The sequence below is a fragment of the Temnothorax americanus genome, unplaced genomic scaffold (assembly GCF_048541705.1).
Source record: "Temnothorax americanus isolate GAGA-0224 unplaced genomic scaffold, ASM4854170v1 Scaffold38, whole genome shotgun sequence".
In the NCBI taxonomy this organism is placed as follows: Eukaryota; Metazoa; Arthropoda; class Insecta; order Hymenoptera; family Formicidae; genus Temnothorax; species Temnothorax americanus.
The window spans coordinates 1099876-1116050 of NW_027509526.1; the positions used below are offsets into that span (position 1 = coordinate 1099876).

The following is a 16175-nucleotide window of genomic DNA, read 5'->3' on the forward strand; positions in this document are numbered from 1 at the left end:
ATAGACTATGACGACGACGACGATGTCCTCACGGTCTCGCCGGCCGTGGAGGAGCGCGCCGTCGCTTTCTTCACTATAATCTCTACTAATATTCGCGACACTGCTCTCCGAAACCCCGATGGTAGCTCGACTGAGTATTTTAGAGGTGTTATGTTGGGCGCCAGGTGCGATTCCTCGCACCACGATTCACGAGATCGCAGTATTTCTCAGGCGTGGGCTTCTTTGATCAACCGCGGATGGAATAGGAGAGGGAGCGTAGCGCAATCATCACACTCAAATACATAAAACATTAAATTATATTTCGGTTAAGGCAGATAACAAGTGGACGATAGCGAGTTCCACGGCGAACAAGCAGAATTCGAGCACACGCCACGTGTCACCCCACGAGCGCGATACTCATTCCGTCGCTGAGCTGCACGGCAATCCCGATTGAATTCGCACAAGAGTATTCCCCGACATAAGTTGCAGCGAATTCCACCCGGACGGTCAAACGCGAGATGCTAACCAATAACCAACGCAATCTCCTTAAACAATTACGCAATTTCCCTACGGTCTACCGCGACAACGCTGGGGATCTTCTCTCCCCTCGAAACGCACGAATGGCCCCACCCGTTAACTCGACACAACCGTGGGCCATTAATCCCGATGAAACGCACGTATAGCTACTTACAAATGGCATGAACTTAACCGGCAACGATAACTACGAGGCTCTCTCACGCGCGAGAGCCACTTCTCAAAACTACGGCACGGTTAAGCCAACGGCGTTCATGAAATTCCACGCGACGAAATCACCCGCAACGAAATTACGCGAACGAAATTACTCACAACGAAATCATACGCAACGAAGTACACGAAACGATATCACAACGAAATTACATGTACGCTGACTGTCGGCGGCCGTACGTTTTCATCCCCGAGGCGGGCACTCGCGATCACTTCGTCGCACGGGCCCTCCCGCGGTATGGCAGCTCGATATTCTTTAATTACAGCCGATTTCATACTTTACCGCGGCACAACGCGACTCCCGGGAGGGCCTAGGTATTCTCGCGATCTTACTTCGAGGAAGGCTGAGCAGTGGCCTTACAAATTCGTCTCGTTCCGGCGGCTCGTCACTCGCTCTTAGGGCTGGATGTTGCCGGGATGGCGGCTCGCTCGACAGTGGCGTTTCCTTGATCCGGCGGGACCACGCAGGGCCCGCGCGCGCCCGCGCGCGCCGGTTTCCCTAGCCTGATCGGTGCTGCGCCCTGGCCTGCCAGCGATCCCTCTAGGCGATCGTCGCGCCCTTCGCGAGCGCCCCTCGTCACTGCGCCCATCCGCCGGCGGTAGTTTTGAAGTCCGCCTATTTGAGACCGGCTGTCCAGGCCGCGTCTCATCGCCCGGTTCCTCGACGGCCAGGCTGGACGGGCCATGGCTCGTCGACCGGGAGCGGTACTCAGCGGTGGTGGCCCCGTTCCTTAACGGGGACCTTCGTCGGGGCGTCCCCCGTATCCGGGCTGCAGTGCTCTCGTGCCATCCGTGACGCCTTGACAGGTCATCTGATCTGCCGGCTGTGGGCCCCAGCGTGACCCGCCCGCCGATCGTACGCCCTCGGAAGCTCCTGGTTGTCCAGCCGTAAGTCCCTCGACGCGGCATAAGCCGTTACACTCGTCGTGACCCTGGCCATCTGCTCCGCACTCCCTCGACCTGTAACGCTCGCAAAAGGTCTTAATCCTAACCTAAAGGCTCGCTCTCCGCCCGCCTCGGGCGGAGGCACCATCCCTGACGCCTCCCTCGGCCGAGCTCCCATCTGGGGTAAGGAACGCGACTTTTGTCACGTCACAACTCCCCGCTCCCAGACGAGTGCCGAGGGGGACGTCCGCCCCGGTCCGCCGGAGACCACCGCTCAAGCCTTCTGATATACCCCATTCATTTCCCTCATGAGACCTCACTCCGTCGGTGACGGCTTTGCTCCGTCCGACCCCGATCAGTCAATGCGTCTTCCCTTCCAACGTTACTCAATAGTACACGAAAATCACCCGAAACGAAAATCTCCGAATTACTTCCCAATCTTTCCCCAAATTTAACCGACCAATTCACCGCACCATTGTTTCCCGACTTTGTTCCCCTCCAAATTTCCTCAACTACGTCCCACCCCGTTCATCTCGCCCCGTTCCAACCTCCACGCGAATTTCCTTCTCAGGGAACAGGAAGGAGGCGGAAGGGTTCGACATGCACACGCTCAATTACCACACGTAGGTTCGGTGTTAGGGGGGTAGTACGGTTTCACATCCTTAACATGCACTTTCCCTACGGTTGACCCGTCCAGCTGTGTCAACTCGTACACCACCGGAGAGATCACCCGTTTCACTCGTAGGGGTCCCTGGAATTTCGGCGCCAGTTTTCCCGCGATATTCTGTGCGGCTGACGACAGCACGTGCTGCCGCCTTAATACTAAGTCCCCGACTCGGAATCTTCGCGGTCGCCTACGCAGATTATAATGCGCGGCCTGCCTCTGGTTCGCCTGGTCCATATTCTCCGCCACCCATTCTCGAACGGCCCTTAATTCGATCATCCGCTGGGACCACTCCGCCGGGTCCCGCGGCTCCACCTGAGTCACGTCCTCCCCCTGGTCACGCAACAAGTTCGGCGGCACCTAGCTCACGTCCCAAATTCACGAACGCCGGTGACGCTCCCAACGACGAATGCGCCGCCGTATTATAAGCAAAACGAAACTGTGGAAGGTATTTATCCCACTCCCGATGATCCCTCTCAATAAACGACACGATCATTGTTTTCAGGGTCCTATTGACCCTCTCCACGGGGTTGGCCTGCGGGTGGTACGGCGGCACCGTGGCGTGTGTGATGCCATGCTCCTCAGCGAAACCCTTCATCACGCGATTCACGAACTCAGTTCCATTATCCGTGAGGAGGATCTTCGGCGTACCCCACCGCGACACGATAAGATCCTCCAACGCCTCTTTAATTTTCGGGCCGGTAGCCGCTCGCAAAGGCTTCAACTCGATCCATCTTGTGAATAAATCTTGGATCACCAGAAGGTACTGGTAGCCGGCCTTGCTGCGAGGCAAGGGCCCCACTATGTCCGCGGCGATCGAAGTCCACGGCCCTTCTATAACGCGGCGGCCCATCCACCCCGCGGGACTAGCTTGCTCGACCTTCGTCCTCTGACATGTGTCGCACGTCCGAATGTACCGAGTGACCTCGCGAAACATATTTGGCCAATAGTACGACACGGCGAGACGCTGATATGTCTTTTCGACTCCCAAATGACCGGCCTGCGGCGCGTCGTGGGATTCGCGAAGGGCCTCGGCGCGTAATTCTCTCGGCAATACCAGCTTCCACCGGTCCAAATCCTCAACTATGTCCGAAATCACCGGTCGCGGTCGCAAAAAGTATAGCTGCCGATCAACTATTTTCCAGTGAGCAAACCGCTTCGGGTCAGTCGCTACCTCCCCATACCGCCTGCGATACCACTCGTCACTTGTACCCTCACACTCCTCGATCTCGATGGCGGCGTTTACTCTTCCACCTTCCGCGCTTTCGTACATTCGCGACAAGGCATCGGGCACGTGGTGTAGGGCTCCCTTGCGGTACTCCACTGTGTAATCATACTCTAATAATTCTAACGCCCATCGGGCCAAACGACCCGTGGGATTTTTCAAGTTGTGGAGCCACCGCAAGCTACTATGATCCGTAACTACGGTGAACTTGTAACCCTCTAAATACGGCCTAAACTTCTGAATGGCCCACACCACGGCCAGGCACTCTTGTTCAGTCACCGAGTACCGCTTTTCCGGGTCCGACAACACGCGACTGGCATAGGCTATTACGCGTTCTTCCCCCTCTAGGTTCTGAGTCAAGACCGCCCCCAACCCAACCGAGCTCGCGTCGGTTTGTAACACGAAAGGTTCTTTAAAATCTGGGCATGCCAGGACGGGGGCCGCCATTAAGCTACTCCTAATGCTATTAAATGCATGAACTTGTTCATCCCCCCACTCCCAGCGCCTGCCTTTCTTCAAAAGGCGGGTCAAGGGCTCACTTAGCGTCGCGAACTCCGGTATAAACTTCCGATACCACGATGACATCCCGAGAAATCTACGCAATTGTCTCAGTGTTCGAGGCGCCGGGTACTCTAGCACGGGGCGCGTCTTTTCTGGGTCCACCGATACGCCTCCCGCCTCCACCACGAAGCCTAAATACTTAACCTGAGATCTACAGAACTCGCATTTATCCATATTAATCGTTAATCCCGCAGCTTTAATTTTCTCTAGCACTCGTTTTAGCCATTCGAGGTGTTCCTCGAAAGTCTCCGTCGCGATAATTATATCGTCTAGGTACGCGAAAACGAAAGGCTCCATTTCCGGGCCTATTAAACTATCTAATAGTCGCTGGAACGTCGCGGGGGCACCCGTTAATCCGTATGGCATTCGGACGAAATGATATAAGCCTTTTCCCGGGACGCTAAACGCGGTAATCTCTCGGCTATCTTTATTCAACGGAATCTGAAAGTAAGCCTGGCTAAGGTCGATTGTAGAAATATATTTTGCCGAACGTAACTTATTGAGTATCCCGTCCATTGGTGGTATCGGGTACGCGTCCTTTTTAGATATCTTATTAACTCCGCGGAAATCCAGGCAAAACCGGTACTTGCCATTCGATTTCTTCACCATCACGATTGGGTTCGACCATTGACTTACTGACGGCTCAATTATTCCGGCTGCTAACATTTTATCTACCTCTGCGCGGATTGCTTCTTGCACCTTTGGCGAGACTAAGTAGCAGCGTTGCTTTAGCGGCGGATGATCTCCTACTTCTATTTTATGTTCGGTTAGGTTGGTCAGACCGGGGTCTCCCGATGGTGCTACTATTTTCCGTAAAAAATTTTTCAGATGTTTTTCCTGATCTTTAGTTAGCTCCGCGAGCCCACAAACGCGGGGGTCCGTTTCTTTCAATTGAAACTGGTAGCGGACACGATGCCTATCCGCAAAATGCCACTCCCCTTTTCCGAAGTCTAGCGCGATACCGAATTTTGTCAAGAAGTCCATCCCCACGATACACGGCACGGCCAAATCCGGCAATATGCCTACCGAGATCTTCCGACTCCGATCCTTTAGATGGATAGAAAGCGAGGCTTCTTTTTGAATCGGGGCTATTTGTCCGTTTGCCATTCGGATTGTTGCGCCCCCCTCTCGCGTGGTTGGGACGCCTAAACTTTTTACTATTTGCATCCCCTCGCGACCGAGGAGCGTCATGTTCGAGCCCGAGTCCACCAACGCTAACAGGGGCCGGCCGCCTATCCGGATTGTAATATACTTCAGCGGGGGGAATTCGTCGGGATCGAGCGTCACGTACGAGAGTTTTTCTTCCGGGGTATTCGCGGTCCGGGCCTCGTTCTCGATAATTGGGGGCGTAGGGACCCGTCCTACTGACCCCCTTTCGCGTTTCCCGAACACCTAGGGCATGTCCGCGTCGTAAACCCCGGGTTCCCGCACCGGTAGCAATGTTGCCGTCGAGCCGCCCTGCAGGTCCTAGCCCGATGGCCCGTCTGATCGCAGTTCCAACATTTTAAGTTGGAATCATCGGGAACCGATCTCGGTATGGTGGCGTCGGTGGACGCTGCGGCGCTCCAGGCCTCCCCTCTACTTGGGTCTCCCTGAGCCACGGCCTCCCCCGCGGCAACGGTATTCGGGGATCGCGGTTTCCCCTTCGGCGCGTGGTACGCTAAGTCCGGAAAAAGTGACTGTTCCGGTAACAAGGGGGGTCTATACATTTTGTCCGCGAGGAGGGTTCGTTCCGTCCGCGTAGCCAAATCCTCCAACGTGTGAAAATCGCTAAACTCCCACCGTCGAATCGCGAACTGTAGCCGCGGCAATAAGTTCCGGTGGGCTAATGTGAGCTGCTCCGGGAGGGACCACGGAGGGCTCATTCGCGTGAACAAAGACCGTAAGCAGGTCAAATATTCGACCGCCGGCTCGTGTTCTCCCTGCGTTCGTCGCTGTATCTCTTCCCGAAGGGTCGTTAAATAGTCCGGGTCGCCAAATCGACTTCGCCACGCGTGTTCGAAATCCCGCCAATCCCGCCAATTTTCGCTTTCCAATCTTACCCAATATAGCGCGGTACCCGAAAGGAATAGGGGCAAGCACTTAAATAGTTCGGCGTCATCTACGTGAATAATGGAGCGGGCTTCCTTAATCCGTAACAAAAATGCTTCCGCGTCGCTACCGCGTTGTCCGGAGAAGTGGAGGTTCCACTTTCTCATTATATTATAAGCCTCGGCCGCGGATCCGCGCGTATTTCCTCTATCATGGCGCGGCGGGTACTCTATTCGCGGCGGGGGTGCCCGCTGATAAGTTTCCCCCCATGTTTTGTGGGGGTCAGGCGGAAAATTGTACGCCCCCAGACTCACGAAGGGGTCCTCCCTTCCCGTCGCCTTGTCCCTCGGGGTCGCCCCCTGGTCCCCCTGAGGACTAGCGGATTGTATTTCGATGGCCGGCGGGGGTGGGGGTGGAGTCGGTTGGTCGTTCATTTTTTTCCGAATCGACTTTTCCTCAAATCTAGCTAAACGCGCGCGTAAAGTTGGCAAAATTCCGGCCGTGTCCAACCCCCGATCTTCTAAATGTCGCACCGCTTGTTCTTTCGTTAGGCGGTTGATCCACCGAAGAGGCGATTCCAGCAAGTCGTCCTCCCGCATAGGAGTCCTATTCGCCTCCCCTTATGACGTCCACCGAACGCGAAACCGAAGACACCAGCAAGGCCTTTTTCCTTTTCCCAATACGCGGAATTACCAAGTACGTTATTATTCTCCTAGCTTATTATTTGGACGAAGAGGTATGCCAGTCGCAATATTATCGAACGGTATTTACTTTCGCGAAACTTAACCGAAATCGAATCAACACAGTCCCCGAAATCGTAAACAGGCAGGAATTCGACTGAAAAACTCAAGTTCCCGAATACCGGCCGTGTGCGAACCAAAACAAAGTCGAGCGAAGCGGCCTTCACTCGGCACTACACACCGCATTCATGGCACCAAAATTCCAGGGCCACGAAATAATAATTCGAAAATCCGATCGAACATATAACTAACACAAGAGAATCACATAAATCATAGGGAAACACATAAATATAATGATTGCACAAAACAAATTCACTTGCGCACGCTCTCTCTCCCGATTTTCGTTAATTGGTAATTTTCGGGCGAGAGGCCCCACGTTGGGCGCCAAAATTTATGACGACGACGACGATGTCCTCACGGTCTCGCCGGCCGTGGAGGAGCGCGCCGTCGCTTTCTTCACTATAATCTCTATCAATATTCGCGATACTGCTCTCCGAAACCCCGATGGTAGCTCGACTGAGTATTTTAGAGATGTTATGTTGGGCGCCAGGTGCGATTCCTCGCACCACGATTCACGAGATCGCAGTATTTCTCAGGCGTGGGCTTCTTTGATCAACCGCGGATGGAATAGGAGAGGGAGCGTAGCGCAATCATCACACTCAAATACATAAAACATTAAATTATATTTCGGTTAAGGCAGATAACAAGTGGACGATAGCGAGTTCCACGGCGAACAAGCAGAATTCGAGCACACGCCACGTGTCATCCCACGAGCGCGATACTCATTCCGTCGCTGAGCTGCACGGCAATCCCGATTGAATTCGCACAAGAGTATTCCCCGACATAAGTTGCAGCGAATTCCACCCGAACGGTCAAACGCGAGGTGCTAACAATTAACCAACGCAATCTCCCTTAACAATTACGCAATTTCCCTACGGTCTACCGCGACAACGCCGGGGATCTTCTCTCCCCTCGAAACGCACGAATGGCCCCACCCGTTAACTCGACACAACCGTGGGCCATTAATCCCGATGAAACGCACGTATAGCTACTTACAAATGGCATGAACTTAACCGGCAACGATAACTACGAGGCTCTCTCACGCGCGAGAGCCACTTCTCAAAACTACGGCACGGTTAAGCCAACGGCGTTCATGAAATTCCACGCGACGAAATCACCCGCAACGAAATTACGCGAACGAAATTACTCACAACGAAATCATACGCAACGAAGTACACGAAACGATATCACAACGAAATTACATGTACGCTGACTGTCGGCGGCCGTACGTTTTCATCCCCGAGGCGGGCACTCGCGATCACTTCGTCGCACGGGCCCTCCCGCGGTATGGCACTCGATATTCTTTAATTACAGCCGATTTCATACTTTACCGCGGCACAACGCGACTCCCGGGAGGGCCTAGGTATTCTCGCGATCTTACTTCGAGGAAGGCTGAGCAGTGGCCTTACAAATTCGTCTCGTTCCGGCGGCTCGTCACTCGCTCTTAGGGCTGGATGTTGCCGGGATGGCGGCTCGCTCGACAGTGGCGTTTCCTTGATCCGGCGGGACCACGCAGGGCCCGCGCGCGCCCGCGCGCGCCGGTTTCCCTAGCCTGATCGGTGCTGCGCCCTGGCCTGCCAGCGATCCCTCTAGGCGATCGTCGCGCCCTTCGCGAGCGCCCCTCGTCACTGCGCCCATCCGCCGGCGGTAGTTTTGAAGTCCGCCTATTTGAGACCGGCTGTCCAGGCCGCGTCTCATCGCCCGGTTCCTCGACGGCCAGGCTGGACGGGCCATGGCTCGTCGACCGGGAGCGGTACTCAGCGGTGGTGGCCCCGTTCCTTAACGGGGACCTTCGTCGGGGCGTCCCCCGTATCCGGGCTGCAGTGCTCTCGTGCCATCCGTGACGCCTTGACAGGTCATCTGATCTGCCGGCTGTGGGCCCCAGCGTGACCCGCCCGCCGATCGTACGCCCTCGGAAGCTCCTGGTTGTCCAGCCGTAAGTCCCTCGACGCGGCATAAGCCGTTACACTCGTCGTGACCCTGGCCATCTGCTCCGCACTCCCTCGACCTGTAACGCTCGCAAAAGGTCTTAATCCTAACCTAAAGGCTCGCTCTCCGCCCGCCTCGGGCGGAGGCACCATCCCTGACGCCTCCCTCGGCCGAGCTCCCATCTGGGGTAAGAGACGCGACTTTTGTCACGTCACAAGACACACCGAAAAAAAAGTTTACTTGATTTAAGTAAATATATGATTTATTAAGTAATATATATTATGTAAATATATTTAAATATATTATCTTGAAATTTATTTACTTAAATTAAATAATTATTTATTAAAATCTAACAAATTTTTTTACTTCCAAGAAAATATCAAGAACACCAATTTAGTAATACTGGGATACTAAAAACAAACAAATATTTACTTTCACACACACACAATAACGAAATATATATTGTTTTAATAAATATTTTTTTGATTCAAGCAATTCATCTATGAAAATATCTGTATATAATTAAATATTTTAGGCATATATATTTACTTGATGAAAATAAATATTATTTTGAATAAATAAAATAATAACTTTGGTTTTTGAAAAATTTAACTACAAAATCATTTACTTGATCTGAGAGAATGTTAACGTGAATCAAAGCGTTGGTGTTTGAAAACAAAGAGTATATTTCTTTATAATTGGTAAATAATTATGTACTTGAGTATGTACTATGTACTTGAGTACAAAGATACCATTACTTTGAAATTAGAAAATATTCACTTTTATCCAGAAAATAAATTACTTAGTATCAAAAAATATGTTTAACAAATGTTTACTTAAATGACAGAAATCGTTAGCTTGGTATCAGAAAATATTTACTTCAAACCAAAAAATACATTACTTTAATATCGATAAATATGTTTAACAAATATTTACTTTTTCTAAGAAAATATTTGCTCAAATCAAAGATATATTTCTTTGTGATCAGTAAACAAATATTTAATGACCACAGAAACCATTCGTTCAAAATTAAAAAATATTTACTTAATCTAAGATCATTTTTGCTTAAATCAAAGTGTTAGCATTTTAAAATTATCAATATACTGTCGCCGGAAGCAAGAATGTCCGTAACTACAATTTAATTTTTATGATAATATTTATGTAAAGTTCAGAAGTTTATCATTTACCGAAATCAAGTTCGTTTTCAATTTAAGTCTTAAACGTATAGACGTATATGACCAAAATATATAGATTTTATAGAAAATTTATTGAAAATTTATGGAAAATATAAATATACTTTGGTTAATATTTATTTGATTTAAGAAATGCAGATCTTGAGGCAAGATCTGATTGTCTTGAATCAACGAAATATTTACTATAAATAAGTAACAATTCACTGAATTGTAATTCATACATCGAAATGGTTTTGTATTCTCAAGTAAATATTTATTTTCTTTAGGTTAATATTTATTTATTTAAGAAATGCAGATCTTGAGGCAAGATCTGATTATCTTGAATCAACGAAATATTTACTATAAGTAAGTAACAATTCATTGCATTTCAATTCATGATTTTTTATTTTTTAGGAAATATTTATTTGCTCCAAAGAAAAATTGTAACTTGATTCAAATAAATATTTCTTTAGTACTATTAAACAAAATCATTTACTTGAATCAAGTCAAATCATAAGAGCCGTTATTGTTTTCCTACAAGGGATTTTGTACAATCGTGAGACGGTTTGCATGAATTTTTGGAAGCCTTCTTTTTCCACCGTAGAGAATGGTACGTAAGTTATCCTTTGCGATCATATATAAGTTTATTAGTAATATCAGAAGCCTTCGATCCCCCGTCTAGAAAAGAAATAGAAGAGAAACATAGTTTGCTTTGATATTTAGAATCAAACGCAACTAATTAAAAGGTGTAATTAAAATTAAAGTGTATTGCAAAAAAAAGCCTCTATGGTGAATATACGCTTAGATAAGTAGGATAAAAATAAAAATGTCTATATTTAATGTACCCAGTGAAAACAATCTAGTCAATGTTTCTGTACCATGAGTCGCAATGAAGCTTTAAAAACCAAATAGTCAGTCAATACTGTCTGTCTCAGGAAACTCCGGATTCCAAAAACCTTAAAAAATTTATTATTTATATTATGTGTAACATAAAAAATGATAATAAAATAAAATATTATACCGTCTGGTGTATTTGGCCGCTCATATTTGTATCAATGTCGCGAGCATTGATTCTTTCGTTTTTGTTCTTCTTCTTTCGATAATGACAAACTTTTATAATACTAAAAATGAAATATTATAATTACTTTTTTATGAGAAAAATATATTTACTTATTTATATTTATATTTATTTTATTTATATTTATATTTATTTTATTTATATTTATATTTTTTATTTATATTTATTTATTTATTTATATTTATTTATTTATATCCCATAACTATATTGTTAATATTGTTCTTACTTCTCTGCATTCCCAGCAATCCCAGCCGTTTAATTTTGCTCTGTCAGCTTTACATCGCATGTTAAGCTGATGCTCTGAAATGTCCTTTCTTAGATGTCCTTTCTTAGAACTTATGTTAACTTTATCTTTTAATTTATTTTCCATTTGACATAATGAAAAATCCAAACGTTTTACAGGAATTTTCCTCTTGAGTTTTAAACAATTTTTTACTTTAGATGCAACACATCTTTGCATAGGACTGGCTTCTATCACTTCATCTTCATCACTTTGCAATATATTAGCTGCCTTATGTTTATCTATACTTGAGGACATCATCTTTTCATTATTCTCTACTGTATAAGATGCAAGTCAAGATTGTCTCATCATCAGTCCCTTCTTTAGAGATGGTGTAATTTTTGTAAAGAGCATCGATGGACTTGGCTGTTTATTTTCGTCGGTATTTGTGTTCAATTTAATAGGACTAATATCATCTAACTCCAATAATGGAATACTGTCGCTTTCATCCTTCGACATCATTTCATCCTTTGTTTTACAAGGTGTATCAACTGTCATTTAAGATGAAAAAAATGGTTATATACATAAATCCCATATACATATATAACAATTAATCGATAAATTAAGGTATTCCTTTCACGGAGGAGCGTATTTTTGTAGGCGCTTAAGCAGGGCCTCAGCAAACTCTTGTATATTGCATTAAACTTATATAAAATCAAGTTATAATTGATTATTATGTTTAATTATAAAAAAAGTGAAAATATTATGTGTATTTAGAAATTTTTCATTTTTAGAACAATATGGCAACGCTGCGCTTTTCAGGGCGCCAATTGTAAAATGTGAAGTTGATAACAAAAGTGTCAATGTAAGTGTCAATTTCATTAATCAAAGAATACTGTGACATTTTCTTTTTATCAAAGAGAGATTTTATAATAATAATGACTGATAAGAAATATAAACTATAACCTGTTATGTAAAATAAATTATTTATGCGTATCTGTTTTACCTAACTGTTAATTTTTTTTAAATTAAAATTTTGATTTATATTTTTATATTTATATATTCATCTTTATCTTTATATTTATATTTTTATATTTGTATTTTTGTTTATATTTATATATTTTATTTATATTTTTTAAAATATAAACATAATTTGGTTAATATTTATTTGATTTAAGAAATGTAGATCTTGAGGCAAAATCTGATTGTCTTGAATCAACAAAATATTTACTATAAGTAAGTAACAATTCATTGCATATACGCGAAGGAGGCGGCGCGTCTCTCGGCGTTTTCCCTCTTGGACTAAAAGTGAAAAAACTCCGTCCTTCGTCCTTGCTCGGTTCGTCGCCTTGGTACTCGGACTCCCGTCGGTGATAGCCTTGGCAATTAGGCGAGAGCGGACAGACTTGGCGGGATAGCGCGACACGATCATTCGTCGCGGCAAGGTGAGTCCCGATTCAAGCCTCGAGGGTCAAGAGCGGTCAGACCTCTCGCGCGACGCGACAAGCGCGACCGCCTTTGCGAATTCGGAGTCTAGGATTAATCTAGAGTCTCAGGATCTTCGGAAAACTTGATAGCGTTTAAAACTTTTGAGCTGAGTTTGCCTAACTTCAATTACGAAATATATTACGCTCTCTTTTCGGTAAGTTTCACTTTTTAATTAGTACATACATGCAATAAATATGTTACTAGAAAGTTTTTTTTAAATAATATATTCATAATTTTAATTCTTGGAAATTTGAGAAATTATGCTAATTAACAATTGTTTGTAAAACTTTATTTTTGGTAACGAGCAGATATCATTGAACATTCTACTTCAATGATGTAATGTCATTGTATAATAAAACACGGTTCGAGACGGAAACATGGAGAGAAACAATTTCAACGGAGTGTCAAAAGGAAAAAAAAACAAATATACGTGTATATTGTAAGCTAAATTAGAAAAATTCACGTAAAAATACGTAAAAATATAGAATCTATTTAAACGCAAATTTTTCCGTCCCTGCGTGTGGAATGTATTCTCCGTTTGATCGGTACGACGTATCGTGTTGAGATTGTCGCGTTTAGATTTAATTGGCATTTCGCGATCCTTTTTTTTAGCATGTCCGCTCATATCGCTACATTTCGTCGGTATGACAGGCTTCCTCTTAACCCCTTCAGTCCCGCCGTCGACCGGGTATGACGCGCGCGGCGGGCGGCTTGCCGTGTCGCCGTTTCGCAGCGACGACGATGACGACGAATCGCGGTCCCGTCAGCGCCAAAGTGCCGCAAACGTCACCGGTCATGGTAGCCCGCCGCGCCCGCGCCGCCCGGCACGATCGAAACTAATATGCAATTTCTATACAGATAGGATCCTATCTTACACAACATATTTTCTTTTACCTCTCAATCAGTACCTATCTGTTTCTATCTGTCCGCATCGGATGCTCAATCAGTACCTATCTGTTTCTATCTGTCCGCATCGGATGCTGATGGTATCTATTCGCAATTGCGGATAATGTTTTCGTACACGCAAAGCATTTTCTATGAGAAAACCTAAGTTAAGAAAGCAATCTTATATTAAATTTTCTTAATTTTAATGACTCGTAATATAAAAAGATGACACCAGTTTTTCAAATTCTTTAAGTACGAACCTATCTGTTTCTATCTGTCCGTATCGGAGTCTGACGATATCTGTTCGCAATTGAGGATAATGTTTGCGTACACGTGAGAGTGAGACGACGATAGAGCAAGAAAGCGAGAGAGCAAGAAAAACTACAGAGCGCGAGATCGTGCGCGCGCGCGAGAGAGAAAGTAGAGAAAGCAAATAATGATATGTAAAAAGATGCTTACCTTTTTCTAATTTCGCAGCGACGACGACAAATCGCGATTCCGTCGGCGCCAAAGTGCCGCAAACTTCGCCGGCCGTGCGGTAGCCCACCGTGGAGTCACACACAATACGCGCACCTCACACACGCACTTATTTTACTTTTTCCTGAGAAACTGCGCTTCAAACTTCAACTGAATATATTTTTTTTCTCACCGGACGACATACGTAAAAAATCCGACAGTCTAATAAATAAAATATTGCTTAGCAACAGCACATAAAAACAGACTAGCGTATGTTTGGATACTCACCGATTCATGCAGATAGAAAGTACTTTTGCAAATACGAATACTGCCATATAGCAACCAATAGCAATCGATTAAGATTATGAGCACAAGCGCTGAATTCGTTCGAAATACATTGCTCTTTAGCATCTTATCAAGTAGATAATTATGAGAAAAACCAATAAACACAAGACAAGATATCTTTTCACTCAATCGGAATTATCTCATAGATTCCAATAAAAAGAAATCATTAGATCATCCTATTGAATACAATGAATAGTATACTTAGAGAATGCATATAAAATCTAATAAGAACAATTTGTTACAAAATGATATGTTAAAGTCAAAATTCGTTTCAGCAAATGCTTTTAATAACATCTAAAGGTATATTATAAACGTATCAGAAATGACTGATATATCCAACGTCATACTTAAAAATCTCAAAATTTGAAAATCCCGATAGAATCTTATAAATATTTTATATTGTGTCTGCAATGCCACATTAAATATCAACTAGTAAATGCCAATTGCTGCAGACCTATCTGGAAAATCTGTTTGATTCATATTAAAAGAGTAAATTTCTATCAGAAAACTGTGTGTTTTTGTCCTTGGATTGCCAGATTCACTTTTATAAAAAATTAGTCCTTTACATATCTGTATTTACTCATAAGACGATATAAATGTACTTTCATTATGGATAAGCTTTTGCCACTAAGATCTGATGGAAACAAATTGTGGACTTTTCGTATTAATGCGCATTCGCTTCCAAACAGTCAAGTATGTTCAAAACCTATCAATTTACAACATATGTAAATACGTATAGAAAAATATTCAAATAAAATCGATAACTGCATATAAGTATACACAGCTGTCGATCAGTGTGTCGATGCTGTTTGAATCCAATAAATCGCACATTCGTAAATCTTAATATAATCCATCATGCACATGAAAACAATAGAATCGGATACATTCCGTAACAGATTATCCTCATAGTGACCGCGTGCTCATAGATTCCGATAAATCCAAATCAATTGTCAAAGTCTCAATTTTGTTGTACTGATAAACCAGATAGAATCTGATAGAATTTCTATCGCTGTCTAAAAGTTTCTATCGGTCTTTTGCAACAGGGTAGGGTAGCTCGGCAGGGTTTCTACAGCGTTCTCAAGTTCGCTCGTGGCAGACAGCTGACCGCCACAGCCTATAACAGCAACTTGTGTTTTTGCCATGACTGCAACAGACATCTCGTTTTCTGTCCATCAGCCATATTTTTATTCTTTGCTTTCTAAATTTCCTATATTTTCTTGAAATTTTTTGCATATTATGACTATATTTTAGCCGTGCAAGATTAGTATGGTATTTACTTTGTTCGTGTATACTGGTATTTTCCAGAAAAATTTTCTGTGTGTAACGATTCAAACCGATAGGAACCGATTGAAATTACATTGTTGAATACCAATCTGTTTCAATCGGTTTTGATCGGTGTAATCGTTATAAATCCGTGATTTCCGGATCAAGAATCCAGATTCATGCGGATTCAAAATTTTTAATCGGATTTAATCGGTCATTTTTGGCAGGGTTCCTATACAGAGAATAATTTTTTATAACGATATTTATACAAAAACAACAAATATACATCTTTAAAATTTTTTTTACGGTAAACGCTTTTTAGTTTCTTTTTCCTTTGTCTTCCGTTTTACATTTTCTGCTTGCTTCCTTTCATATTCTAACGCATATCATAGCGCTCAGCAATCACCATTAACCAATCACAGAGCCGTATTAGTATCTTAAGATATTACT

The 16175-nt window shown here is 44.6% G+C and overlaps 1 long non-coding RNA gene across 1 annotated transcript in view; it reads right to left on the reverse strand.

Annotated features, from left to right (window-relative positions):
• Positions 1 to 15452, reverse strand: part of LOC143902156 (uncharacterized) — a 32408-nt gene extending 16956 nt beyond the window's left edge. The window contains exons 1-5 of the long non-coding RNA XR_013258273.1: positions 14406 to 15452; positions 11295 to 12804; positions 11012 to 11111; positions 10869 to 10946; positions 10487 to 10668 (exon numbers count right to left, since the gene is read on the reverse strand). This is a non-coding gene — a long non-coding RNA (uncharacterized LOC143902156). The remainder of the gene's footprint in view (positions 1 to 10486; positions 10669 to 10868; positions 10947 to 11011; positions 11112 to 11294; positions 12805 to 14405) is intronic.
• Between the last annotated feature and the right edge of the window lie 723 nt (positions 15453 to 16175).